This window comes from Ambystoma mexicanum, chromosome 9, assembly GCF_040938575.1.
Source record: "Ambystoma mexicanum isolate Mex_15411 chromosome 9, UKY_AmexF1_1, whole genome shotgun sequence".
NCBI lineage: Eukaryota > Metazoa > Chordata > Amphibia > Caudata > Ambystomatidae > Ambystoma > Ambystoma mexicanum.
This window is the reverse complement of record NC_090931.1, coordinates 124,983,306-125,007,229: the sequence shown is the minus strand read 5'-3', so window position 1 is coordinate 125,007,229 and position 23,924 is coordinate 124,983,306. Positions and strand designations below refer to the sequence as shown.

General features: G+C 51.7%; 1 pseudogene; it reads right to left on the bottom strand.

The window, feature by feature from the left end:
• LOC138487276 (carotenoid-cleaving dioxygenase, mitochondrial-like) overlaps positions 1–23,924 on the bottom strand; it is an 88,368-nt pseudogene that overhangs the window by 15,204 nt on the left and 49,240 nt on the right.

The window sequence follows — 23,924 nt, the reverse complement described above, 5'->3', positions numbered from 1 at the left end:
AGGTTCATTCCTAATTTACATATCTCGTGCATGCGGTTTACTTCTTAATACATTTACTAACAAGCACTATTATTCTCTGGGTTTAACTTTACGCTCTTTACATATTTGTTTCAATGCAGGTCAAACAGATGTTTCGCATGTCATGTTTAAATAGCGTTATTGTTCTTATATACTTGTAGGTTAGCATCGCCTGATTCAAGTAATCCCCTGATACCGAGGTCAACAAAGGACAAGGTCTACATGACCCTAACATGTAGCCTGCAGGCAGGTTGGACATTAACTCGCCTACAGAGGTTGAAGAGGTTAAGTAAGAACAAGAGAACACAGGTCGGCCATTTTAGGCCACAGGGTGACTTTGTACAATAAACTAAAATGGCGGCTTTAACCTAAAAGGGAGGTTCGATTAACTTAAGGTTACGACCTTGCGATGCGGATTTCCTCGCAGAGCGACTGGGCATAGGCCAACATAATCAATGAGGACCAAACAATATTATATCAGTTTTAACAGGGGGGCCCAGAGGGAAGGCATGACATTTTTTACTGGACATCTATGATAGATGTCCAGTAAAAAGATACCATCCCTGTCCCCTGGGCCCCACTGGGCCTAACACAATCAACATGATTATCTGTGTATGCAAGGCGCTGCACATTCCTACAGCAATCACTATCATTCACACGAGCATCCATCACCATACAGTCACTCATAACATAAGCATATACGCATCCACACACATGTTAAATAAAAACAATGAACATAAAAGTACCTTCTACATTGGCCTGCGTGTGGGTGCTGAAATGTCCTGCTCCAGGCTGCTCTGTCCGTATGTGCGAGGAGGCATAGGAGCTCCTCCTCGGACATACAGACATGCAGTGCCCCAGCCAGCATTTTCAATGAGCTATGCAATGCTGGCGAAGCAAAATGCCCCAGCACTTGCATGACTGAGTGAGCATGTGCGGCTGGGGAACTAAACTGAACTCAAACTCAAAGGGAAACAGTGTTTCCCTTTGACAGTTCAGACAGCCCAGGAGCACTCCATCAGCTGGAAAAAGCAGCTGAGGGAGGGCTCACTGTTTCACTGGGCTGGCTCCTTAGCTCCTCCATAATGGATGAGGCGCCAGGTTCGGACTGGCCTATAGGGCAATGCCTGTACCAAAAATGTAAAATGCTAGTGTGGCCCAGTCAAAATGGGCCACCATTTTGGCCAATGTGGACCAGTTTGATGAGTTACTTAACTATGCAGTTAGTAATTTTGACCATTGTTGCTGAATATATCACAATTTACTTACATTTTAACACAAAGCACCGCCTTGGGTACTATTGAAACAGTGGGCCTCATTACAACCCTGGTGGTAGAACCAGCACGGCTGCCGCCGGAGTTGCATCCGGGTCCGGCACCCACGAATGGGCAATTACCGGGTCATGCCGAGTTAGGCGGACCTGATAATTGCCCTTTCGCGGGTGCCAGTACCGGTAGATCCCCATTCCCATTTGAGCCCCATAGGGCTCAAATGGGAATGGGGAGCTCGGATGCACCGGCACCGTTAATAACGGTGCCGGTGCATCCGATGAGCTGTGCTCGCGGGTGCCGCACGGCCTGCCAGGTCAGACCTGGTGGGCTGTCAGGCAACTCGAGCACAACTTTTACTATGGCAGTACGGTAGCAACGGTGCCGGTAGCTTACCGGCACTGTTGTTACTGTACTGCCATAGTTGTAATGAGGCCCAGTGTGTGACTAAAGGAATGAATATCCATTTACAACTGCGGGCCACTTTTTTATTGTTGCCTGAGATAGTTTCATGCTTCAGCCTGACCATGTGAGCCACTCTGCCCCTTTCTTCCAATCTTAAAAAAATGCTGAGCTCTCTGGGACCCCCTTGATGCACCCGCGGACCCCTGGGGGGTCGCGCCCCACAGATTGAATACCGCTGCTCTACACCAAGGGCAGGGGACTTTGCTGTAACCAGTAAAAGAGGGATTTATGGACTTGAAAGCTGAATCCTCTTACACCCTTGCAAGTCCCATTCCTCATTGGAGGGTAAAGTCACAGGGCAGCTGTAGTAACGGCCAGCCAATCCTGCAATAACTACAATCCTCTTCCGTAGCTTTTCATTCCAGCCCTACTCCTGAACACTGGAGTCATACTAGTAAGCCAAGTGGGAATCTTTTTCTTTTCAGATGCTTTTCTTTCAAACTTTCTTTGACTATGATAAAGATGCTGAACTACCATCATGTGTGTCATATGTTCTTTCAAGCTCATATCCTCAATTAAGTAATTCATCTTTTATAAAGCGCTTACTACTGAGGACCAGCCGTCAAGCACCGGCACTAGATTTCAAACCTGTGTTTCTCTGCGTTGTGTTGCTTCCAAGACAAACACCTTACCCCTAAGCTATCCTCCTGGCCTCATAAATTCTTGCTTTAAAGATTGTGCTTGTTCAATACATTATTTTAGAAAACCAAGGTTAGGAATTGAATTTGCTTTCATAAGCTACATTTTAGATGTTCTCTATTTGAAATCAGGAGATCTACCAAACATGTCTGAAACACCACTGAGGTTACCATTTTTAATTTAGGAAATGCAGAAAAAAGGCTTGTTTTTAGTTTTGGCTATTAGGTGGCGCTGAAAGCACTATCTTTAAGACAACTCTATTGTCATTAAAATAAGAGCTTCAAATATGGGCTTTGAGTGCGAGTCTGTAATGTTTTCAAATTGGGATGACATTTGAGGAGGGCTACACAGTGTATTTGGTGTTCTTTTGGTTATTTATTCATTGGAAAAGCTTTATTCGAATTGACCTTTACAAAAATCAGCACCATAAACAATTTATACAAGAACAATAAGGATAAGACAGTTGAAAAATAAGAACAATTTGGTATAATTTAAAAGAAAAGGAAAACCCCTCTGGTGTTAGTACCTCCTCATAAGTGGTCCTCTATGAGGAGAGCAAGCTCGCAGCCTCACGAGGATACCCAACGGTTTATAGTGACTGTTTCAACAGTCAAAGTGTTTACATACAAAAGTTTCAACACAAAAACATTGAAAACAAAAGTTTCGAATGCATTATTATTATTTTTTTTTAAATGGGGGTTCCTCCCCAACCTCCTGTTTTCTTTTAAAAATAAACTGTTTTTTTCTATACGAGAAAAACCTGTAACATGAAAAAAATGCATTCGAAACTTTTTTTTCTCGATTCTTTTGTGTCAAAACTTTTGCATGCAGAAACTATTTTTTTCGAAACTATGACTGGACAGCTACCCATCAGATATCATACAGTACCCAACAATCTACTTCTTAAAAGCCAAGCACGATGAACATATCTGGCTGTAGAGAAGATAACTTTTCAGTCCAATGTACAAGTTAAAAACAGCATAGCCTCTCGTGTATTTCTTGCGCTCAGCTCCAGCAGGAGGGGTTGTAAATACCTGCGTCTCATAGGGAGTAGAGCAGGGAAAATTGACATAAAATGCAGTAGGTTTTCATTAGATACTCTACAGAGGGGACAGACACCTGAATTTGAGACGGACCATAGACGAGTGTAGTTTGACGTATATAGGAACCCTAATCTAAAATTAATATAAAGTGAACGCTCGTAGGGTGGATGAATCTCATCCAAAATACGCGTACAGCTCCCCATCATGTTAATGGGTGAGAATTCCGGATCATTCTTCAAGGCACGGCTCAAGGACTCCAATTTAGCCCTAGCAATGCTCTTGGCCTTTGCTTTCAGGTTGACTATGGAGGTGTGTCGGCATTCTGTGGGGTTGGTCAAAAGGGATCCTGCATTCAACCCAGTTAACAAGTTTTTCACATGCATCACCCATTCGCACTTAGCTGCACCCTCCAACATAAGAAAGTGTCTAAGTGCGTCTCTAAGTGTGCCTCTATAGGGCAGCAGGCCAGGAGTGGACCAGAGTATTACCCAATACAGTGCTGGCTTTAGGGCAATCTATGCAGCTATGGCCATGTTTGCAGGTCCAGATGAATCCGTGAGGTTGGGGCGTTTTTTGGTAGTAACATCAATGTGTTTAGGAAGATGTTCTCAATCACGGATAAGCCTTTTGTTGGAGTGTAGTCCCACGTCTCAACACTGTAGGTCAGGCTTGCTTATCAAACCATACTATAGCCGGAGAGATTGCCCTACTTCCATGGCTCTGAAAAATTGAAATAATGCCCCCACTGTATTTGGATAGGTTAACCTAGGCTTTGAACAAATGGTCAGCCCATCCTCCTGTTTCGTTAAATCTATTTCCCAAATAATCGTAAATACCTAACCTGCTCAAATTCACGACTTTCTATCTGAACTCTCAGCTTGCAGACTTAGTAAACGGTGGCTTTAAAATCATTACCTTTGTTTTGCTGACATTTAACTCTAGCCCAAGTTCCTTGCATTTCCTCAAAAAGATGTCAAGCGCTAATTGAAGGCCCTTTGGGTAGGTAGCAAGTATTACCGATTCGTCAGAACAACATATGGTAGGCCACCTCGCAGAAGCAATTCAAGGTGCGTCCAAAGCTCCCTGCTCCGGAGCATCCACGATTTCCTGGATGTGAAGTCGGAAGAGGAGTGGGGCCTGGACGCATCCTTGGTGAACACCCGTTTACATTCAAAAGTTTGGTTTGTTCCCCTCTTGTCCCACAGCGTCCCACAGCGCACTGACGCCGATATTTTGTCGTGAAGCAATTTGATTGCATCTACTAGAGGTTGTGGAACGTTTCTTTTCTCTAGGACCTGCCACAAAATTTGTCTGGGCACTGAGTCGAATGCCGTTTTTAGGTCGACAAAAACAACGTTTACTTCATTTTAAGTAGCTTAGTGTTGTTTGGTTATGTATCCCTTCCATTCCATGCCCCTAGCCATGCTAATCCTACGGCAAATCCCACCCTTCCTGCCTTCCCCGCCCCACAGCACAGGCGCTCTTGATATTTTCATGTGATTACCGCATGTTTCCCATTTATATTTTCCTTTTTTATTTTTTTAGTTACATGTGTCCGTGTGGGGCCTTTTTCCATGTGTTTTGGTGTTACGAACGAGATGAAAAACTCTCTCTTGTATTCGTGTTGAAATAATTAAATATATTTGCTATTGTTGTGTTGGGTTGTATTGCAGATTTACACTATTATATAAAGGCAAGTAGAGTTGCGGCTATCCTATAGATTGCCTGGAGTCCGCACTATACCACACGATCCTCAATGGTGGAAGGAGGGATTATCTGCTGGCTCGGGTTTCTTTCTGGGTTACGGAAGGCTGCCTGAAGGCGACCTGCCGCTGTAAGGTTGTTATCTCCCAGTCCCATGGGTGCCCAACCAGCCTAACCTTACCAGGGCTACCCGGAGAAAGACCATCTGAACGTGCCCACCTACAGCACCGAGCTGGGATTCCCAGAGTAGCGGAAAGATAGTGGTTAACGAGTTTGGTCAAACCCCGACAAGTGGGGCTGCGGGAGGCGGAAGGGTTAATACTGACTGGGAGGCCTCACATTTTAGAGAGTATGACTGTAGTGGGGTATTAACTGTCTTGAGTAGTGGTGGGGCTTTTTGACAGTATCAGGTGCAATAATACATGGGGGCTAGGAAAGTGGAACTGGATACTGGGGGGAGGGGCTGGATTTATGGTCGAACTATAACATAGTGTGTGAATGAACTGCATTGCGGTTGGGGCCAGATTTCGCATGGTAACACTTGCCCTGGTAGTCACTGTTCATCACACAGAGTAAGTTCCCGCAGGTGGTTGGCACAGATATGGTGTTACACATCCTGCTGGAGTAGGCAGCTGCACAACAACTGGTCATCAGGGAGAAAATGCACGACTGCAGAGTAACTAGCCACCGAGGGGCAAGGCTGCATGATCGTGGAGAATACCAAGTACAACGAAGTGAGGAAGGCCATGAGGGAAGAAGCTGTATTAATTCCACTGGATTAGCTACACGTAGAAGCATTGTCCGAGTAAATCAGAGACAGCGCTTTTCAATCTTAATGCACAGCAACATATTTCTTAAACTCGTGGCATTAAAATGGGCTTTGCAGTGGGCACGTTACAGGCTGCCTTTGTTGGCAGCTGTCACGTTATTAGACTTTAGAAATTACTTTACAGAGTGCACATAACAGGTTGCCTTTGTTGGTGCTCAGCATAGTGATGAACCAAAGTGCTTTATTCGGCAATGGCTTACAGCAACTTACAGTAATACAGTAAAACATTGTATTACAGAACAAAACTTTAAAACATTTGTTAGTTCATGTACCTTGTATTAAAACCTGATCAGGAGAATACCATAGGATTGGTGGTCCCTGGGCAGCAAAAGGTGTCTGGGGCTCCCCCTCATTTCCATAAATAGTGACAGTGATATTACAGAAAATGATATCATAGAAAAAGTATTGGCCATGGGGCAGACAGGACAGATTGCGTCAACTGCAGGATTGCTTTATATTGCGATAAGAGCATAGTTACCGGGGAGGTTTTGAGGCAAGGATCTGAGGCAAGGAAGTAATCAATTTTGCATATCCTCACAATGTTAACAAAATGAACAGAGCTCAAGTCCTAAAAAGAACGTGTGGGGGCTTAAATGGTATATGCATAGGTGCTGAGTATGTGGAAACAGAGGGGGTAGTTGCACCCATTCTCCTTGCTATGCCCAACTAAATCACTGCTTAAAAGAGGGTCTCTGCCTCCTCTCCAGCTGGGTTCAGGCTTGGACTTGCTAGCATGCATCATGCTAAATTAGGAAGCACTGCTCACTTCAAAATGGGGAGGGAGCCTCGTCAATAGACTACCTATAGCAGAATGTTGCTAAGACAACTCAGCATGTTAGGTGACTCTTGCTGAGATGTTCGTTTAGACCATCCTGTTTAAATATTCCTATGTAAATATTCCTGCTGTATAATGTGCTGTTGCGACCTGGGGATGGGTAAGGGTCGTTCGCGTCACTAACTGTGGGAATCTCTGGCCCCGTAGCGAAACTCAAAGACTGCCACCGATTAAGATATGCACAGTAAGTGAACATTTCTTATAGTGAAATATACACATTTAGTTCATTTCTCTTTTCCCAAGTTCACAAAACAAATGGCCAATTAGTGAACCCGGAAAAATAATCAGAGAGGACTCAGAGAATTTCTAATAAACATGCTGGCAAAGTATAAAAGGTGTCCACCTTTTAAACCCAACACTATACAATGAAATATTCCATGGAAAACAAAATCCAAATATGAGATTTGTGCTTTAATGCCACTTTTATTTGGTCTTGTGGGTAAACATCTGCTCTGGAAACAGGACCACCTGGGCTGAAATCGTTGTAGCCAAACACTTGAGCAAGGAAACGTTTTATTTTTGGTTTTGGTGTTTTTTTCACCAAAACAATTGCTACAAGAAGAAAGGGGTTCCAAGAAGCAGTCTTTGGTGTTGGCAGCACGACAACTGGAAATGCTGTGCCATACAATTACCAATGCACAAAGTGGTCATTCTTGTTGTGCACTTAGTTGAAGTTGGGGAACGAAATGGTTCGTTTCTCTGGGCTGGCAACATAGCTGCTCACTCACATAACTGGTAAAAGCTGGATTTCCACCTCAAGTAAAAGGATTTTCTTTGAGTTTTTTTTTCATTAGACTCCGTATTATAGGTTTTTGAAGGGCTATCTTTTCATAGTAATTATGGTGGTTGACAGTGGAGTATGCCCATTCTCAAATGGCCCCAAGTGAACCCTGCAGAGGTCACAGACGGCGGGAGATATGCTTCAGCCATAGTCATAGAAAGTGGAGCTTTCGATATGATCTGAAAAAAGTTGCAGTTTTGGGTGCTTTTTCGTAGCATAATAGCAAGAATGACCCCACGGCTCAGAATGTAACCTCTGTGTTAGGAAAGTCATGTTTATCAATACCCTGACAAGTTAAATGGCTTTGCCTAAGGCTCTCCATCTGAAGAAACACAAGCCCCCAGGGACATACGTGTACCACTCTGATCATGCTTCAACCCAGAGACTGAATGTATACTGTATGAGCTTTACTGTGGACAGAATTACGCTGTCCTTCATGTACTGTCCTGTAACGTACACCCGGTCTCGTTTGAGAAATGTAATGTCAATACAATAGACATGATTGGCCTGCCCTCACTCCCCTTTCCCTTCTTCTCTTCGTTTCTCCTCCTTTCCTTTCCTTTCCTTTCCTTTCCTTTCCTTTCCTTTCCTTTCCTTTCCTTTCCTTTCCTTTCCTTTCCTCCTTCTCTTGCTCATCTTGGCTCCTTATTGCATGCTCCTTTAATACTTTGGACCCTCCTCCTTGCACCCTGGTGCCTATGAATACAAAATGTAAATAACTTCAGTATATGCCCAAACTATTGGCATTGGCAATGCTTGTTTCTCGTCCCCATGACTTTTGGTAAAAAACACCAATATTTTACAAATCCAGAAGTGCCAACGTTATTTGTGAAGTTGTGAACCCACAGGCTTCGACGGTTTGGGGAAGATCAGATGGGGTTTCAGAAGTTAAAGGGGGTGATTGTTATAGTTACAATAGTGCTGCTTGTTGTGGCGGCATAATGGAGCCAATGGAGTTTGGGAGAGGCAGCCAATCGCCAGAGAGCTTTAAACTGTAAAGAAAGGCAAGGGATGTTCAATGAGCTGCACTGTTCCACACATTTACACATTCGCATTGTATCTACATCAACGTGTGCATATGCTGACAGATTTTCACGTGCCATACATGAAACGTGAAGTCCCAGATCTAACTGACGTTTCGCACATGTTCTCAGGCACTGATCCCTGAGAGCTATGCACTGCAGTAAGACAGGAGGAATTTTAAGACAGAGGGATTAACATGAAAGAAGGCGTGTTTGCACCGTCACGTGGGCTGCTTTTCAGGAGAATTGTTTTCTAGGGTCAGATTTCGCGAAATTGAATAGAATCTTCGATTACCTCATTTGGTGTAACCACAACAGACAGAATAACCCCATCATCTTCTGCCGTGGAATCTGGCAGTGGGACGAAAACAGGCTCCGACGGGTAGCACCCTTCCTCCTTCCAGACCTGAAAGCATTAAGGAACACTGTCAATCAAGTAGGAAGCCAAGATATAACTTTAAGGCCTACTTAAAAACACCAGGTAAACTTCTTGCGTGCATGCAGCTGATCCGTGTGGGCGCGCACGCTCGGATGCCCACCACGAATACCCGGGCAGTGGGACACTGCAGTCTGTGCAGGCAACGCAGCATAGCTTCAAACCGCAGGCCATATTTCAGGATAACTTCCACAGGCATTGCTAAAATGACCTCTGCTCTCGCCATGCATTGGACTCATGTATTCTCTGAAATTCGCTGCCCCGAATCCGCCAATTAGCAGCGGCAATACTGTGCATGGGCCATGTCAACATTTACATCAACTAATAAGTGCGTCTGTTTTTATCATGTCCTTTGATACCACCGTTCTTGCCACGCCCATGTGCTACCGTTACCATTACAGTTGTCCATTTGAATGCTGATTGTTAGGGAGTTTTTTCCAGTTTTTTAAAAAAGAAATGTTTATTTATAGTGCTTTTTTCTATGCATAAACCTTTTGCACTTTAAAAGATAACATACAATGCAAAAAATAAATATTGTAAAATATTACAAATCATAATACATCAGTTAACAGATTGATAACAGACATTTTAAAAACCTTTTTGCCATATCATTCGTTAAAAATCCAGAATATAAATCGTACATTTAAATCACACCTCATAATGTAATCACGTCATCCTACTATACAGACCAAATGCGAATTTCCAAATATAATACGAAGCAGCAGTAATAACCAGAGATTCTGCACAATATATACACGTCCAAATGGATCAGGAGCGTTTCTAGATGGAGAACTCTCACATTTTACATATATCTTTTCCAGTAATACTCAGCTAACTAAGAGCAACACGGTAGAACGTGTCTAGGGGCCTCATCACGGCTTTGGCGGTAGCCATGCTGCTATTGGCGGCATGGCTGCCTCCAAAACCGGGTCCGGGTTCCCTGAATGGGGAATTACCGGGACGTTCCGAGTTTGGAGGGCCCGGTAATTCCTCCCTCAGGGAACCCGGGCCCGGACCTTCCCCATTCCGATTCGAGCCCCCATAGGGCTCAATGGGAATGGGTGCAGGGAGCTAACAACGGGCCAATTACGGCCGGCCCGTTGTTAGTTCCCTGGTCCCCTCGCGGGACCCGTTAACGATGCCTGGTTTTACCAGGTGTCCTTACCGGGTCCCGCGGGGGGACCTCGTAACCAGGCGGAATGGGTTTAACGGGTCAGCATCCATTAGCGGCACTCGTTAACCCATTCCGCCTGACTCGTAATGAGGCCCTAGCTGTTTCCAACTTTTCCTTACACATACAACACCATCTTTCTTCATAGGGGAGACCAAGCCATGCCCCAGTGTATTCAAGTGTATACAAGATATGATATGAAAATGCAGATATGCAATATATCGTTCCAAATTCATGGCACAATGTTTTAATAAATAGCTCCTAGGTCGCCCTGGTGTGATGTGATAGGTTATTTATAACGTGCTTAATACCCAGGTTTCTAAGCGCGGACCCGGGGATCGAACCTGTGTTGCTCCGTGTCGTTTTGCTACTTGCTACCAAGGTGAGCACGTTGCCCCTGAGCTATCCTCCTGAGATGGTGTGAAACTTTGTCTGATATACTCTCTATATCTCTTTCTGAGAGACAATGCCGCCAAGTTTTGAGATGGTCCCAGTCAAAGGTTTTGGGTTTCTATTTTGTCAAGAACACATGCGTGTTCCCCTTGGTGGGGAGATCAAGGCCAGTTGCCGTTAGCAACCCCAAGGTGTCCAGTCAAAGTTCTGAATATGCTTAGTTTATAGTGTTATTACGAGAACTATTCGCAGTAAGGCCTAAAAGGGACTCCTCTTTATGTTTGATAAGGAGCAATTTTACACATAATTTACAACACTGCACCTTCCAAAGGGACAAAAGGGAGGTCAGTCCAAGTTCACACCTTACAGCCTCCACCTGTACAGCTTTAGGGAGACTCAACAAAGAAAGAAGGAGTTTTCCCACCAACACTGCGAGCCATCGTACACAATGTTCAGGATACACCTCTAGGCCATATAATATATGAATGTAGTTGATCCTGGATACCTTGCGCTCAAATAAATGCTATTCATGTTCTGTTTTTCAGTGGGTTTTGTGTTCTTTATTCAAGTGATATAGGTGGTCAGCTGTCACATGTTTCGACCTTTCAGGGTCTTTATCAAGGCTAAATTGGTGGGTTCACAAGGTCGTGTGGCAATTCTTTATAGGTTAGCAGCTCTGAAAGAGCTAATTAGAAAAACAAACCCTGAGGACACCTCTAACAGGCCAACAGGCCAGATTAACACTGCCCAACCGTGCCCTTATCTAGACAATACGGTAGGAACAGAAATGTACCCACCAGCCAGACTCCCTACATATGGATGCTTACCTATAGAGAATTGCCACACACCCTTGAGAACTCACCAATCTAGCCTTTATTTGAACTCACCAATTTAGCATTTATTTGAGTGCAAGGTATATGGTCTCAACTACATTCAAGCCAATACGCAAGGTGTGGGCAACACCTCCCCCTTCTTTCACCATGCTGCAAAATTATAAAAAACATATCAAAATGATTCCAGTGCTGCGCAAGTTGAGTCCAACGCTCGTGCCAAACCCTTTCTACTCGTATAATCTACCCGGCATCACACTACTCATATACATCTCTGGCTATCCTAATAACATGCCAATTCTTCATTACTTTATTATTGGAGAGTGAGTTCTCATAATATATCTGCTCAGGGCAGTCCTTAAATCGATATCCCCAAGTAGACGTAGGGGTCCGCTACCTCTAATGGCTCCCTCTCAATCTTCCAATCATAGCAATTTTTGCTTCGAGATTTCTTACCTATAACCAGAACCTTAGTTTTTTTTTGATTTTTAAATTGTTAGTAATTGCAAAGGCATGCATTGCCTCAAGAGAACGCTGCGATCCTATGGGGGTACGGTCAAGCACGACCGTATCATCGGCGTAAGAAAGCCAAGGTATGTACTCTTTACCCAATTTAGTGGGGAAATTATGCCAATGCTTTAAAGCTTCGTCCATATCGGCCACATATAGGTTACAGAGGAGGGGGGTCATTGCACACCCTTGTTTGCAGCCATGGTTCGTGTCAATGAACTTCTGTATCAACCCTTCCTGCTCCAATCTGATGGCCACAGAAGTGCTAGTACACATCTGCCTAGTAAAGTGAAGGATGAGTGGGCCAATGCCGCACTTTGAGCTTATCCCATAATCTAGCACGTACAACACAGCCAAATGCACTACCACAATCTATGTAAGAGAGATACCATTTATTTACAGGGCTTCAATGAAGATCAGCTGTCGCGTATCAGTCTTGGGAGGATAGTTCAGGGGCAACGTGCTCGCCTTGGAATCAAGACGACACAGAGCAACACAGGTTCGATAGTCGGGTCCGCGTTCAGAAAACTCTGGGTATTAAGCGTGTTGTAAATAACCTATCATATAATATCATGTACAGTAGCGCCCAGGTACTGGGCCTCATTACGAGTCTGGCGGTGACCGTGCTGGAAATTCCGTCAGGTTACCGCCGGACTTGTATTACCATTCCGCCTCCGTGATTGCCAGAATCACCGGGGCATTACAACCCCGGTGATTTCTGAGGCGGAATTCTGTTAATCCCCATTCCCATGGAGTCCCATAGGACTCCATGGGAATGGGGAAGTGGAAACACCAGCACCATGCTGTAATGGTGTTTCCATGTCTGCCTGCAGGCGGGTGGTGTTAAACCCGGCAGGTCAGACCTGGTGGGGCTGACACCTCCCGCCTGCAGGACTCTTAATCAGCCGGTCCGGAATTAACACCACCGTTCTTTCCAGACCGGCTGACTCGTAATGAAGCCCACAGTGTAATGTCTGAAGCCAGTTTGCTGCTTTATCATACATTTTTTCTCCTCAACCCATTTCTTCATTTTAATTAACTACAAAGAAGAACATATCTTGCAGCTTGAATCTATCATGGCTAATATGGTCAGTAATTATGGGGCTCTGTTCTCCGGCCCTTTTAAAAACAGAGATCAAAATGGATTTCCTCCAGCTGTCCAGGATAACACCCTGATTTAATATAGAGGAAAAAATCTCATGGAGAAGCTGTGCCAACAGGTCTGGGTGTCGCTTCATAACTACATTGGCAATTCCATCGGGCCCAGGCGCTCTGAACGCCTTGAGTTTCATGATGACATCAAAATCCCACATTAGCCTTATCATTTGAGTATTTATTTCCCAGTGCATCTCAGACTTTAGTCATGGAAATGTAATACAGGTCACCCAGGTGTCTTCCGAAATCTTCAGCCAAATGCAATCAATATAAATACCAGAACATTTTGTTATCACTAGCTTTAAGCATCCCAAATATTAAATTCCAGTTGCCATTATTCAAGTCATGTTTGTAAGATTTAAGCCAATTTTTATACTTTGAACGTAGATGCGCAGCCGTGTTTAGTTTAACCTTGTGGCTGTAACTCAGTCTTTTTAATTTTTACATAAGGCAATAAGAATCAACTTTTTCTGCCTGTGAATATTCACATTGAAGGAGCCATCAGTAGCTTTGCTACCATTCATCACCACTTTGCTCTTCATAGTGTTATTCACCAAATTATTTATTGCGGTGTAAAGATCCAAGCGACGGTGAGCTAGCGATTCCAAGGTGGAGCCAGCACTATGGGTCAGCACATGGTTACACCTATCCACATTGGCATTCGGTCCATATAATTCCATTTCCCTGTTGCTCTACCATTTATCTTTTGCTGAAATACTTGATATCTCTTTTCCTTGTGCATGTCCATGGTCAAATACAATATAGCAAGATCCCAGAGGGGAGCATCATGCACATCAAATTTATAATCGATTACATAATACCAGGCCCCACAAAAACATAATCCACCCTAAATTAAGCTTTCGCATTTGTCCAAGTATGAAATCCACAATGACCAGAGACTGAATCAGGATTTACAAAGGCTAATTCAAATCCTTGGAGGAAATCAACCCAAAGTCGACCATTTTCTCTCTGTTGTTTACACTAAGTCCCATTGGAAGGCATACCATGTTTATGTTGAACCGCTACGCCACTCCCAGAAGATCTGCATTCAATTCTGGTTCAGTATCATAAGCGTAGCTACAATAAGAGTTACAATCTCCGGCAACAATAATATTGGCCTTACGGTGATTCAAAATCCACTTCGTCATAGTTATTTCTAAAAATAAATGCAATTGGGGAGTATTTATACAACCCGGGGATCATATTAATGAATCAATAGGGACTTTCTCATGAAAATGAAATCTCCTGTCAGTTCAGCACAGAGGACAAAAGGTAGTGTAACAAATCCTTTGTTCTCGCACATAGTGATATGGTTTTTCGCAACACGGTACAAAGCCCACCAGAGGACTGACCCTTTTCAGAATGAGTAGCGGTTCGACATATGACATTATAGCCATCCATTACAAAACCTTCCCTTAACCAACTATCCCCGAGTATGAATATGTTGCAATAGGGTAATACAAATTGGCCTTCTGGATTAAATAAAAAGGAGTGGTATCCTCTGGCATTCCATGAGAGGAGTCAGCAAGATTTAATCTATACATTTCATCAATGTGATTTATTTCCCATGGATACCGAAATCCAACAATCCGCTTCTCTCCGATATTGTTCAGACTACTTTTTAGAAGGCAGACTTAGGGTCTGATTCATGGAAGTGTTTTATAATGGTGCAATGCCATAGGAAACCATTCCATGAATCAGGCCCTCAATCTTTCCATACGCTGACTTCTCCATTACCATTTCATACGTCTAATCATTTGCTTGTGCCATCATCTGTTTATTTTATGAATATATTTTGCAGACAATGAGATCGAAACAGATTTTATAAGGGCCCTGGTACTGTCACTATATAAGTCCGGCAACACCGCACATTCTTTTTCCTTTGTGCAGATAGATCTCAGTTGTGGTACGTGTTGCTGTAGGATTCTTCCTCGATCCATGAAAGGGCTATCCGCTGTGGGGAGTGTCCGCGTGCGATTGTCTGCGCCAGCCGCGTGCGCTAAAATCGATTTCCGCGCACAGCGCATTCATGGATTTTCGCATCCAAAACCAGCCGTGGCGCAGCGACCCTGCAGCAGCGCCAGTTACGCCCCCAAGAACGCCCTCGCGCAAGGAAAAGCCTTCAAAATCCCCAAATAATCGCAAAGGGCTGCGCTAACCCTGGACCAGTTCACCGGGCTGGCAAACAGCAAACGCCAAGCGGGGAACGTGTATTTCAGTGGTTCGCGGGAAGTTCCACACGCGATTGTCCTGTGCACGTGTGCATCAGGGGTGCGCGGGAAGTTCCACACCAAAATCAGCAGGGTACGTGTATTAATGGGGGGTGCGCGGGAAGTTCCACACGTGATTGGCCCCGTGCGAGCAGGGTACGTGTATTCCAGGGGTGCGCAGGAAGTTCCACACGCGATTTCAGCAGGGTACGTGTATTTCAGGGGTGCGCGTGAAGTTCCACACGCGATTCCATCAGGGTACGTGTATTTCAGGGGTGCGCGGGAAGTCCCACACGCGATTGGCCCCGTGCGAGCAGGGTACGTGTATTTCAGGGGTGCGCGGGAAGTTCCACACGCGATTGGCCCCGTGCAAGCAGGCTACGTGTATTACAGGGGTGCGCGGGAAGTTCCACACGCGATTTCATCAGGGTACGTGTATTTCAGGGGTGCGCGGGAAGTTCCACACGCGATTGGCCCAGTGCGAGCAGGGTACGTGTATTTCAGGGGTGCGCGGGAAGTTCCACACGCGATTGGCCCCGTGCAAGCAGGGTACGTGTATTTCAGGGGTGCGCGGGAAGTTCCACACGCGATTTCATCAGGGTACGTGTATTTCAGGGGTGCGCGGGAAGTCCCATACGCGATTGGCCCAGTGCGAGCAGGGTACGTGTATTCCATGGGTGCGCGGGAAGTTCCACACGCGATTTCAGCAGGGTACGTGTATTTCAGGGGTGCGCGTGAAGTTCCACACGCGATTCCATCAGGGTACGTGTATTTCAGGGGTGCGCGGGAAGTCCCACACGTGATTGGCCCCGTGCGAGCAGGGTACGTGTATTTCAGGGGTGTGCGGGAAGTTCCACACGCGATTGGCCCTGTGCAAGCAGGCTATGTGTATTACAGGGGTGCGCGGGAAGTTCCACACGCGATTTCATCAGGGTACGTGTATTTCAGGGGTGCGCGGGAAGTTCCACACGCGATTGGCCCAGTGCGAGCAGGGTACGTGTATTTCAGGGGTGCGCGGGAAGTTCCACACGCGATTGGCCCCGTGCAAGCAGGGTACGTGTATTTCAGGGGTGCGCGGGAAGTTCCACACGCGATATCAGGGTACGTGTATTTCAGGGGTGCGCGGGAAGTTCCACACGCGATTGGCCCAGTGCGAGCAGGGTACGTGTATTCCATGGGTGCGCGGGAAGTTCCACACGCAATTTTAACAGGGTACGTGTATTTCAGGGGTGCACGGGAAGTTCCACACGCGATTTCAGCAGGGTATGTGAATTTCATGGGTTCTGGGGAGTACTAAACGTGAATTGGCCGTGTGGGTCCTTCCAGGTGTACGCTCGACAACCTCCACGGCCCCTGCAGGCAGCCCACACCACGGGGGACTACACTGCACCCCTGCTCATGTCCCGCAGGCAGCCCATCCACCATGGGCATGCCCCCCAGCCAACCCACATGTCACCTTGCACTACTGATCAACAATGCATGTCTCCCACCACCCCCACCCCCCAGCAGTGCAGGGGCAGCCTCCACCAGGCCCCCCCCATGTCTACCACCACCCCCACCCCCCAGCCACCATGGGCATCCCTTACCAGGCCCCCACTCATGTCTCCCACCACCCCCACCCCCCCAGCAGTGTGGGGCACCCTCCACCAGGCCCCCACTCATGTCCAACTCATGTCTCCCACCACCCCCACCCCCCAGCAGTGCAGGGGCACCCTCCACCAGGCCCCCACCCATGTCTCCCAGCACCCCCACCCCCCAGCAGTGCAGGGGCAGCACCACCAGGCCCCCACTCATGTCCAACTCATGTCTCCCACCACCCCCACCCCCCAGCAGTGCAGGGGCACCCTCCACCAGGCCCCCACCCATGTCTCCCAGCACCCCCACCCCCCAGCAGTGCAGGGGCAGCCCCCACCAGGCCCCCACTCATGTCTCCCACCCACCCCCACCCCCCAGCCACCATGGGCAGCCCCCACCAGGCCCCCACTCATGTCTCCCACCCACCCCCACCCCCCAGCTACCATGGGCACCCTCCACCAGGCCCCCACTCATGTCTCCCACCACCCCCATCCCCCACCCACCATGGGCAGCCCCCACCAGGCCCCCACTCATGTCTCCCACCCACCCCCACCCCCCAGCCACCATGGGCACCCTCCACCAGGCCCCCACTCATGTCTCCCACCACCCCCACCCCCCAGCATCCAGGGGCACCCTCCACCAGGCCCCCCCTCATGTCTCCCACCACCCCATCCCCCAGCCACCATGGGCACCCTCCACCAGGCCCCCACTCATGTCTCCCACCCACCCCCACCCCCCAGCCACCATGGGCACCCTCCACCAGGCCTCCACTCATGTCTCCCACCCAGCCCCACCCCCCAGCCACCATGGGCAGCCCCCACCAGGCCCCACTCATGTCTCCCACCACCTCCATCCCACAGCAGTCAGGGGCACCCTCCACCAGGCCCCCCCTCATGTCTCCCACCCACCCCACCCCCCAGCCACCATGGGCAGCCCCCACCAGGCCCCCACTCATGTCTCCCACCCACCCCCACCCCCCAGCCACCATGGGCACCCTCCACCAGGCCCCCACTCATGTCTACCACCACCCCCATCCCCCAGCATCCAGGGGCACCCTCCACCAGGCCCCCCCTCATGTCTCCCACCACCCCCATCCCCCAGCCACCATGGGCACCCTCCACCAGGCCCCCACTCATGTCTCCCAAACACCCCCACCCCCCAGCCACCATGGGCACCCTCCACCAGGCCTCCACTCATGTCTCCCACCCACCCCCCAGCCACCATGGGCAGCCCCCACCAGGCCCCCACTCATGTCTCCCACCACCCCCACCCCCCAGCAGTGTGGGGCACCCTCCACCAGGCCCCCACCCATGTCTCCCACCACCCCCACCCCCTAGCCACCAGGCCCCCACTCATGTCTCCCACCCACCCCCACCCCCCAGCCACCATGGGCAGCCCCCACCAAACCCCCACTCATGTCTCCCACCCACCCCCACCCCCCAGCCACCATGGGCACCCTCCACCAGGCCCCCACTCATGTCTCCCACCACCCCTACCCCCCAGCCACCATGGGCACCCTCCACCAGGCCCCCACTCATGTCTACCACCACCCCCACCCCCAGCATCCAGGGGCACCCTCCACCAGGCCCCCCCTCATGTCTCCCACCACCCCCATCCCCCAGCCACCATGGGCACCCTCCACCAGGCCCCCACTCATGTCTCCCAAACACCCCCACCCCCCAGCCACCATGGGCACCCTCCACCAGGCCTCCACTCATGTCTCCCACCCACCCCCACCCCTCAGCCACCATGGGCAGCCCCCACCAGGCCCCCACTCATGTCTCCCACCACCCCCACTCCCCAGCAGTGTGGGGCACCCTCCACCAGGCCCCCACCCATGTCTCCCACCACCCCCACCCCCCAGCCACCATGGGCAGCCCCCACCAGGCCCCCACTCATGTCTCCCACCACCCCCACCCCCCAGCCACCATGGGCAGCCCCCACCAGGCCCCCACTCATGTCTCCCACCCACCCCCACCCCCCAGCCACCATGGGCACCCTCCACCAGGCCCCCACTCATGTCTCCCACCACCCCCACCCCCAGCAGTGTGGGGCACCCTCCACCAGGCCCCCCCTCATGTCTCCCACCCACCCCCACACCCCAGCCACCATGGGCAGCCCCCACCAGGCCCCCACTCATGTCTCCCACTCACACCCAACCCCCAGCCACCATGGGCACCCTCCACCAGGCCCCCACTCATGTCTACCACCACCCCCACCCCCCAGCATCCAGGGGCACCCTCCACCAGGCCCCCACTCATGTCTACCACCACCCCCATCCCCCAGCCACCATGGGCACCCTCCACCAGGCCCCCACTCATGTCTCCCAAACACCCCCACCCCCCAGCCACCATGGGCACCCTCCACCAGGCCTCCACTCATGTCTCCCAGCACCCCCACCCCCCAGCAACCATGGGCAGCCCCCACCAGGCCCCCACTCATGTCTCCCACCACCCCCACCCCCCAGCAGTGTGGGGCACCCTCCACCAGGCCCCCACCCATGTCTCCCACCACCCCCACCCCCCAGCCACCATGGGCAGCCCCCACCAGGCCCCCACTCATGTCTCCCAAACAACCCCACCCCCCAGCCACCATGGGCAGCCCCCACTAGGCCCCCACTCATGTCTCCCACCCACCCCCACCCCCCAGCCACCATGGGCACCCTCCACCAGGCCCCCACTCATGTCTCCCACCACCCCCACCCCCCAGCCACCATGGGCGGCACCCACTCATGTCTCCCACCCACCCCCACCCCCGAGCCACCATGGGCACCCTCCACCAGGCCCCCACTCATGTCTCCCACCACCCCCACCCCCCAGCAGTGTGGGGCACCCTCCACCAGGCCCCCACCCATGTCTCCCACCACCCCCACCCCCCAGCCACCATGGGCATCCCCCACCAGGCCCCCACTCATGTCTCCCACCACCCCCACCCCCCAGCCACCAGGGGCAGCCTCCACCAGGCCCCCATTCATGTCTACCACCACCTCCATCCCACAGCGGTCAGGGGCACCCTCCACCAGGCCCCCACTCATGTCTCCCACCCACCCCCACCCCCCAGCCACCATGGGCACCCTTCACCAGGCCCCCACTCATGTCTCCCACCACCCCCACCCCCCAGCCACCATGGGCGGCCCCCACTCATGTCTCCCACCCACCCCCACCCCCCAGCCACCATGGGCATCCTCCACCAGGCCCCTACTCATGTCTCCCACCACCCCCACCCCCCAGCCACCATGGGCAGCCCCCACCAGGCCCCCACTCATGTCTCCCACCCACCCCCACCCCCCAGCCACCATGGGCACCCTCCACCAGGCCCCCACTCATGTCTCCCACCACCCCCACCCCCCAGCCACCATGGGCAGCCCCCACCAGGCCCCCACTCATGTCTCCCACCACCCCCACTCCCCAGCAGTGTGGGACACCCTCCACCAGGCCCCCACCCATGTCTCCCACCACCCCCACCCCCCAGCCACCATGGGCAGCCCCCACCAGGCCCCCACTCATGTCTCCCACCACCCCCACCCCCCAGCCACCATGGGCAGCCCCCACCAGGCCCCCACTCATGTCTCCCACCCACCCCCACCCCCCAGCCACCATGGGCACCCTCCACCAGGCCCCCACTCATGTCTCCCACCACCCCCACCCCCCAGCAGTGTGGGGCACCCTACACCAGGCCCCCCCTCATGTCTCCCACCCACCCCCACACCCCAGCCACCATGGGCAGCCCCCACCAGGCCCCCACTCATGTCTCCCACCCACCCCCACCCCCCAGCCACCATGGGCACCCTCCACCAGGCCCCCACTCATGTCTACCACCACCCCCACCCCCCAGCATCCAGGGGCACCCTCCACCAGGCCCCCCCTCATGTCTCCCACCACCCCCATCCCCCAGCCACCATGGGCACCCTCCACCAGGCCCCCACTCATGTCTCCCAAACACCCCCACCCCCCAGCCACCATGGGCACCCTCCACCAGGCCTCCACTCATGTCTCCCAGCACCCCCACCCCCCAGCAACCATGGGCAGCCCCCACCAGGCCCCCACTCATGTCTCCCACCACCCCCACCCCCCAGCAGTGTGGGGCACCCTCCACCAGGCCCCCACCCATGTCTCCCACCACCCCCACCCCCCAGCCACCATGGGCAGCCCCCACCAGGCCCCCACTCATGTCTCCCAAACAACCCCACCCCCCAGCCACCATGGGCAGCCCCCACCAGGCCCCCACTCATGTCTCCCACCCACCCCCACCCCCCAGCCACCATGGGCACCCTCCACCAGGCCCCCACTCATGTCTCCCACCACCCCCACCCCCCAGCCACCATGGGCGGCCCCCACTCATGTCTCCCACCCACCCCCACCCCCCAGCCACCATGGGCACCCTCCACCAGGCCCCCACTCATGTCTCCCACAACCCCCACCCCCCAGCCACCATGGGCAGCCCCCACCAGGCCCCCACTCATGTCTCCCACCCACCCCCACCCCCCAGCCACCATGGGCACCCTCCACCAGGCCCCCACTCATGTCTCCCACCACCCCCACCCCCCAGCAGTGTGGGGCACCCTCCACCAGGCCCCCACCCATGTCTCCCACCAGCCCCACCCCCCAGCCACCATGGGCATCCCCCACCAGGCCCCCACTCATGTCTCCCACCACCCCCACCCCCCAGCCACCAGGGGCAGCCTCCACCAGGCCCCCATTCATGTCTACTACCACCTCCATCCCACAGCGGTCAGTGGCACCCTCCACCAGACCCCCACTCATGTCTCCCACCCACCCCCACCCCCCAGCCACCATGGGCACCCTCCACCAGGCCCCCACTCATGTCTCCCACCACCCCCACCCCCCAGCAGTGTGGGGCACCCTCCACCAGGCCCCCACTCATGTCTCCCACCACCCCCACCCCCCAGCCACCATGGGCAGCCTCCACCAGGTCCTCACAATCCCCAATCATGTGCGTTATGGTCAGCCTCCACAGCCAAAAAGCCCTACCAAGTAACCCATTCACCCTCATGGAAATGGAAATTACATGTTACACCCCCAATGTTCATAAAGCTAATGAACCCATGTCCGTCACACACAATGGTTGCAATTGACTGGGAAAACACCCAACATGACATGCATGAAACCAATGAGATGATACCACACAGTGAAGTATGAAAACAAAATTGTATTAAAAAAAAAAAGAATGCAAAAGAAATGAAACAAACTACAATGGGAATGAAAAAAAGATAAGCTGCATGTCCGTTTAAAAAAATAAAAACACCAAATCCTAATCCAAAAAAATGTTGTCCAAAGTCAAATGAAAAATAAAATCAATCCAATGAAGAACTATGTACAAAACATCCAAGGGTCCATGAGCCCAACTGAACAAAGGAAACCTACAAAAAACCCTAACTAAAATGCAACTATATACAAAAAGTGGAGCAGTGTCCGTCGACTCCAAATCATAAGAACAAACAAAGGAAACCTAAAACTTAAGAACTATATACAAAGGCGGCGGGCAAGTCCAGCGGCTCACTCCGTGGTGTTCCGGGCCAGGGCATCATCGAACTCCTGTTCGATGTCCCGGAGGCGGTCCTGTTCCATGGCCCCGAGGGTCCGCAGGGACGACGCTGTGTCCTCCTCCAACCCCCTGCGGATTGCCTCGAGGCACTCGGCCCGCCTCAGGGCCCTCCACATGGAGTTCTCCGCCCTGACCATTGTGAGCCGCGCCTCTTCCGCCCGCCGCCGCTCCGCACCTATGGCGTGGCCCAACCGCTGCCACACGGAAGACACTCTCTGTCCTGGGTCCTCCTGCCCTCCGGCCGATGCCTGCCCCTCCGATGTCGAAGGCCCCGAGCCTTCATGGCTCCCACCATGTTGCTGCTGCTGCTCTGCCTCTGCCCGTGCACTGCCTCCTGCTGCCTGCACATCCTCCGCCGGCTGGGGTGCAGTCGTAGATGTGGCCACCCCTGCTGGACGTCCGACTCCCGACTGTGGCAGGGATGCCTCCTCCACCAGCCTGGCCGCACCGTCAGAGGCAGCACAACAGGGCACCCAGGTGACTGATGGGTGGGAAGATGGCACAGAGGACGACTGGCGCGTAGGGGGTCCAGTTGAGGAGGGGGTCGGAGCAAGCCCCATCAGACGGAGGAATCCGGCCTGGGTGACCTGTCCCAGCAGGCTGACGTGGTCAACGAGCCATTCGAGATGACGTGCAGTCTCTCCATGAAAAGACTGCAGGTCACCTTGCATGGCCCGTTGACGCAACGCCACACCAGCCAGGACAGGCTCAACCCGGCCCTGGATAGCCACGTCCGCAGGCAGAGGAAGGCCAGTTGACGTCAGCTCATCCCCTGCCTGAAAACGGGTCTGGACGTAGGCATCCCTGCTGGTGCAAGATGATGCAGGGACAGGATCGGGACAGGATTGCACACAGGCACCTCCGCGGCGGCCTGTGCTGCCTCCTGTCCCTGGTCCTGCACTACACCACTAACACCAGTGGGATCCCCACCTCCAGACCCCGTCTCTGGTGCTTGCACGGCCTCCTCCTCCACCAAACCCCCCACCAACCTGGATGACTCCGTGCCATCTTCCCCTGTTGGGCCCTGTGGGGTCCCAGCTGCCCCTTCTGCTGCCGAGGAGTCCAACTCCAACCTCCGCCTCTTGGACCTCCCCCGGCAGCTGCGGCCTGGGACGCGGCACCGGACTCCTCACTCCCCGACGAGATGACAACACAGGAAGGGAGCCGGGCCTTGCGTCTCCGGCTGGCGGTGGGATCCCCGCCGCTGTGCTCCACAGCACCTTCTCCGCCCTCTTCATCAGTTGACGCTGCAGACAGGGAGAAACAAAACACAGGCATCAGGGCACTGTACAATGGACACATACACACATGACAGTTGCACATGAGTGGCATTGGCAAACCTCAGACATGTCATCACAATCCCCAACACACATGTCATTACAACTCGCACACATGAGCCATACCACAGCCATATCGCAACTGCCACCACCATCCCTACACATACAACAGCATGAGCAGCCAAAGGTGAGCCAGAC